Source organism: Micropterus dolomieu, linkage group LG04 (genome assembly GCF_021292245.1).
Source record: "Micropterus dolomieu isolate WLL.071019.BEF.003 ecotype Adirondacks linkage group LG04, ASM2129224v1, whole genome shotgun sequence".
NCBI classification, from domain to species: Eukaryota; Metazoa; Chordata; class Actinopteri; order Centrarchiformes; family Centrarchidae; genus Micropterus; species Micropterus dolomieu.
This window is the reverse complement of record NC_060153.1, coordinates 9,980,774-9,986,978: the sequence shown is the minus strand read 5'-3', so window position 1 is coordinate 9,986,978 and position 6,205 is coordinate 9,980,774. Positions and strand designations below refer to the sequence as shown.

The window sequence follows — 6,205 nt, the reverse complement described above, 5'->3', positions numbered from 1 at the left end:
CTTCCTAGAGCTGGCCGTCCGGCCAAACTGAGCTATCGGGGGAGAAGAGCCTTGGTGAGAGAGGTAAAGAAGAACCCAAAGGTCACTGTGGCTGAGCTCCAGAGATGCAGTCGGGAGATGGGAGAAAGTTGTAGTAAGTCAACCATCACTGCAGCAATCCACCAGTCGGGGCTTTATGGCAGAGTGGCCCGACGGAAGCCTCTCCTCAGTGCAAGACACATGAAAGCCCGCATGGAGTTTGCTAAAAAACACCTGAAGGACTCCAAGATGGTGATAAATAAGATCCTCTGGTCTGATGAGACCAAGATAGAACTTTTTGGCCTTAATTCTAAGCGGTATGTGTGGAGAAAACCAGGCACTGCTCATCACCTGTCCAATACAGTCTCAACAGTGAAGCATGGTGGTGGCAGCATCATGCTGTGGGGGTGTTTTTCAGCTGCAGGGACAGGACGACTGGTTGCAATCGAGGGAAAGATGAATGCGGCCAAGTACAGGGATATCCTGGACGAAAACCTTTTCCAAGAGTGCTCTGGACCTCAGACTGGGCCGAAGGTTTACCTTCCAACAAGACAATGACCCTAAGCGCACCGCTAAAATAACGAAGGAGTGGCTTCACAACAACTCCGTGGCTGTTCTTGAATGGCCCAGCCAGAGCCCTGACTTAAACCCAATTGAGCATCTCTGGAGAGACCTGAAAATGGCTGTCCGCCAACATTTACCATCCAACCTGACAGAACTGGAGAGGATCTGCAAGGAGGAATGGCAGAGGATACCCAAATCCAGATGTGAAAAACTTGTTGCATCTTTCCCAAAACGACTCATGGCTGTATTAGATCAAAAGGGTGCTTCTACTAAATACTGAGCAAAGGGTCTGAATACTTATGACCATGTGATATTTCAGTTTTTCTTTTTTAATAAATTTGCAAAAATTTCTACATTTCTGTTTTTTTTTCTGTCAAGATGGGGTGCTGAGTGTACATTACTGAGAAATAAAATGAACTTTTTTGATTTTTGGAAAATGGCTGCAATGAAACAAAGAGTGAAAAATTTAAAGGGGTCTGAATACTTTCCGTACCCACTGTATATCATTATACTAACATTATACTTTCTATTTATATAATGTTATATATTTATTAATACAATAATTTATACTTTTGCACGTCACGCCCCAAACGCATGCGGTGGGGAGGAAGGAGTGCAATCAAGAGCAGCTATTTACAACATGCTAACCTCGACAACCCAGCTGTATTCTAACGTTAACATATCCTTATTAGCTAGGCTCTTTACACATGCTTGCTTATAACTTATTTGAAAGTTGGTCTCGGACAACATTGTGTTAAGAAAATAGATCTTCTCAGAATTAACTTGAATGCATTAGGTTTTCTACATACAGGTGGCTCCACTTCAATGTGTGTGAGACAGAGAGAGAGAGAGGGAGCGAGCAAGCGGAGGTGCTGAGTCATCTTCTGACAGTGAGTTAGTTATAATCGCCTTAATATCAGCGCATGAAAAACCAATCACTGATCATCCCTTCAATCGTCGATAAGCGATCCAATCACCAATCGGAACAAGCCTAACTGGGAATGAGGCTATATAATACAAATATCAAATGTAGCAAAAATCGGCAAACCAGATTAAGAGTCAAATGTTATAGGGCTGGGCAGTATATTGGTATAGTGAGGTATACCGATTTAATTTCAAAATAGATATGAAATTAGACAATACCGTTTATACCGACTAGCGCTACCAGGGAAAAAATGATCTACTGCGCATGTGTGGAACGTGTCCGCCAAGGTGACTGCTGAAGGTAGTATCAACAGAAGTAGTCCACGTCCGCATCTGTCTGTGTCCGCGTGCGCTCCCGAGTATAATCAAGGCTTCAAATGTTATTCGTTGGCTAACATGTTGGTTTTGTTTTGATAGGCTACGTCGTCAACACCCCTCCTCAACATGCAGCTCAGCTGCTGCTGTGAACGGAGTCGCAGGTACCACTGCCCGGTACCAGCTCGACTCACCTCGACTCACCTTTTTTTGGTTTTCCATTGTGTAAAAGTTATACTTGTACCTGCTACGAGGTACTTTTTTTCATATCACCTCCGCCTTATGTAAAGACATTCTGAGTAATGTTGAAACGTTTTAACTTAAATCAAGAGACAGCTGTTTGTGGGTCGCTGGTGTGTGTGTGTCTCATTGAACATTACGTTGTGGCATCTGTGTGTGGCGTCGCTATGACCACCAACTACATTGAGGGGTTCCATCTCTGGGTACTATGTGCAATGGAAAACAGAGGATAGCCAAACAGAGTCAAGTTGGGTGGAGGTGAGTTGAGCTGGTACTGGTAATGGAAAAACTGCATAAGAAGCGGGGAACGCTGACGTGTTTGCAGCAGAGGTACATTAGGTTTGTGAGTGTGAAGAGAACTGAAGGAAGCAAATTCAATAAGTGAGTGATACTTAAGATGTAGAATGAAGTATAATTAAAACGGTGAAATAAGAAACAAGCCAAGTTACTAAAAATAGTAAACCCCCCCAGCCCGCTTAGCAGAAAATATATATACGATATATATTTTATACCGGAATTCTGCCTAACAGTACCGGGATATGACTTTTTGGCCATATCGCCCCCAGCCCTAAATTGTTAACAGGTTTAGCAATATCGGGTGAGGTAGACCATCCTGTCAGCAATTAGGTGCAACTTTCTGTCTTTGATTTGCTTATTTACGGATCTTCAAAAAAACAAAAACTCAGCATGCATGTATTCATTACATCACAATCACACACACAATTTACCAATACATTTAGGGATTTCGATTATAATATTTTTACATTAGGTATGTCAAATAACAGGTAACAAAAACCATCTGTTGTTATCTATACTTTGTAATTACTTGTTATTGTGGAAATAAACCTGGGCCACAGCATCATTTTTTACCTTTAAGTTCAGCTGATTATTAGGGGTGGGGGGAAAAAATCGATACAGCATAGTATCACGCTATTTTCCGTGGCAATATCGCATCGTAACAAGGACGTCAAGTTTAGTTTTTGGTACTATAATAAAAAAATCAAAGTTTTCCTTTGGGGACACAATTTGAAGGTGGAAAAAGATTGCAATAAATCCAATATGTTTAAAATCGCAATATCATATTGTGACATAACTATCGTGATAATATTGTATCGTGGGGCCTCTGGTGATTCCCACCCCTACTGATTATGTGCTCAGCTATGGTTAACCTCTGAAAGTTAGGGTTAGTCTGGCCTACTAACTAACTACACAAAAGATATTTTAGATTATTATTTTATGACTGATTAATTCTGTGTTACCTAAAACGGAATTATCTTAGGTTCTTTCTCCCTCTGACTAATTCTGCATATTTCACCTTCATTTTATGTGAGCACTGCAGGTACTGAAGGAGAATTCTTGATCACCTACGTCTCAAATGCTGCGACAGTCAAGCGTGTATTTTTTAGGCTTAGAAACATGCATTTAGAATGTGTTGGACTGACTCTACATGTTGAAGGAGACATTAGTCTGCCACAAATCTGGTATGTAATGTGGTATTTCAGTACAGTATTTAACCTCTGTCATCAATGGGTCAATCATTCCTTCCTACATTCAATGAATGTATCAGTTATGCTCATTCCCTCTTCACTGGAAAATTACACTACTAGGATTACCACATAGACAGTATGACATTATACTGCCACGGACTCGAAGGCTTTGCATGGGGGGGTTCACAAGGTGTTCACCGTCAAAGTCATCTTAGTATAAGATTTCCTTTTAATCACAGGAGTGTGTTTTTTTATATTTGGTAATATTTGCTGTCAACACACACAGCTGAACCCAATTTTCTCAGACCCTTTACATAAGTAATTTAAATACCAAAGCCTTACTGTTACAGAAGCCCAGTGCTGCACCTACATGATCCCTCAACGTGTTCTAATGGTGTGCTAATGATGATACTCATTAGTGATACTAATGATGTCATTTCAGTTTACTTTGACAAATGTAAATGTAATCAGCACTAACCTCTAGAGAAGTCACATTATCGATATGCAAATGCTAAATGATTTACTCATATTGCTAGATAGATGGTCCATGCAATACTAGGCAGATCAACAGCTGTGAAAACAGATCCATGATGCTTCTTTGGCAGCACAAAGTAATAAAAGCTTTAGATTAAGTGTTCTGAATTACTGTGTATACATGTGTTCCCATATTTATTTCTCCGAAGCACTTCAACTGTGAAGTAATATCACTTAATATGTTTGCAGCCTGCTTTGACAAATTTTTGACTGATTTTTTATTTTATTTTAGGTAGGTGGGTGGAGTGTGGACATGAAGTCCAGCCATATGTATGGGGCAGTCAGTGGTATCACTCTCAGTCAGTGCACAGAAAGTTGAGCTTGAACTTTTGGTGCAAGCCACCACCACATACTAAAGTGCAAGACAACAAACCTCCTTTCAACAAGATCACAGATCATAGATTCACCTCAGAGAGCTTTGCACTCTGTACAAATTGATCCTCAGACCACTACAGATGCTATTAGCATGACTGGTTTTGGAAAGGACACTGTACATAGTCTCTGGTTACTTGACAGCTGCTTCCACAGCAAGCAGTCACTGTACGAAAATGATTTCTGCCACCATCAGGACTGCATGGCTTAGAAACAACATTCCTTGCATCTCATGCAGCATATTGGAGATCACAAGCACCTATTTTCTACTCCATATGCCAATTTCTTTACAATCAGTGGATGGTGTAACTCGTATATAACTTAAACACAGTCATACTTGCACTGCTGCCATCCATACCCGCTCAGGATTAGCGTGTTTTAACTCAGGCATGTTACAGCCCACACAATGGGACCAGTGTTGACGGAAACACAGAGAAAGCCCTACTCTTTCCCTTACATGCTTTTTCACAAGGATCATCGATGTCTGGCTAATAGTGCTGCTGTGGGTTCAGGTTTAAATCACGGTGGCTGCTGGATCAGTCACTGTTGTTAAAAGCACGGACATGATTATGATGAGCGAGATTATAACGGTGATGGGTCTTTATTGAGCCAGTTGACTTTTTGCTAGTCTATGCGCGGTATGAGAGCTAACTTTAATGATTTGACATAACGTTATCTACATCAAGGTAAGCTGGCATCGGAATGGCGCGTCTAAGCTTAATCAATTCTTGGTGTGGTTATTGCTTAACGTTATCTCGCAGGACGGCAGATAACTGGGCGTGGGCTCGCTAGCTAGCAGCTTTTACGGCTAACCTTAGCTCCTGTGACATAGCGTTACTTAACGTTATCCCAGGGCAGTCTACCGTCTAAATTAACTAAAAAATAATAATGTTAAACAGTGTTAAGTCAGTTAAGAAACATTCGCCCAGCCATTAGAAAACCCCGTGTGACATTATATAATGACTCACAGGCTAAAATAGTTTTTAAAAAAACATACATCTGACTGGTAACTCCAAATATGACTGCATCAATGCAAGTTCTGCCTATTTAACGTAACACTTAGTTAACGGCTACCAGCTAAAGATAAGGGTTTTAAAAAGAAGAGCATCCACTCACCCGCAGTTCCCTCAGCCCGAGGAGCAGCGCTAGCTTTGTTCTTCAGTTATGTTATTTCTTCACACACTCGGGGTGCTTGCAGGTTTTTGAAAAGGCGAGCAGACTGAAAGCGAAGACTGTCCTGGCGACCAAAAAGAAACCCAATACCTTATCTTAACACCAACAAAACTCTGCTGCAGCTGCACGGCGACCTCATCACACAGCCTCCACCCGACTGTGATGTTAACGGTTGTGATGACCGGGAGCCTCGCTGGGTGTGTGAGTTGAGGACAGAGGGCAAAAAACGGCGAGAAATAAAGAAGGTAGCTTACAGTGGTAGATGAAGGTTTGGATAGGGAGGGGGTGCCTCGAGGGGCTTTCGCGTTGTGATTTCCCCCTCCCAAAAAACGTCGTTGGCAACAGGATTCGTGGTTGGCAATCTGCACGTTTCGCACGTAAACGTTTCCTAGACCACTACCACCAGTAAGTTAGCTAGATCCCACCTCCTCCTTGTCGGCTCAGCACACACGGACCGATGCGGGTAATGCCGCTGGAGGTTTTGAGGACAGTGTGTACGAGAGGGGAGTGATGCTGGCCAGAGAGAGAGAGAGAGAGAGAGAGAGAGAGAGAGAGAGGGGGGGGGGGGGGGGGGGGGG

At 42.3% G+C, this 6,205-nt stretch overlaps 1 protein-coding gene across 1 annotated transcript in view; it reads right to left on the bottom strand.

Moving 5' to 3' along the window:
* Positions 1–6,137, bottom strand: part of rnf24 (ring finger protein 24) — a 40,237-nt gene extending 34,100 nt beyond the window's left edge. Inside the window, exon 1 of the mRNA XM_046046658.1 lies at positions 5,571–6,137. The gene's annotated coding sequence lies outside the window, so the exon portion shown is untranslated. The remainder of the gene's footprint in view (positions 1–5,570) is intronic.
* Positions 6,138–6,205: the final 68 nt, after the last annotated feature.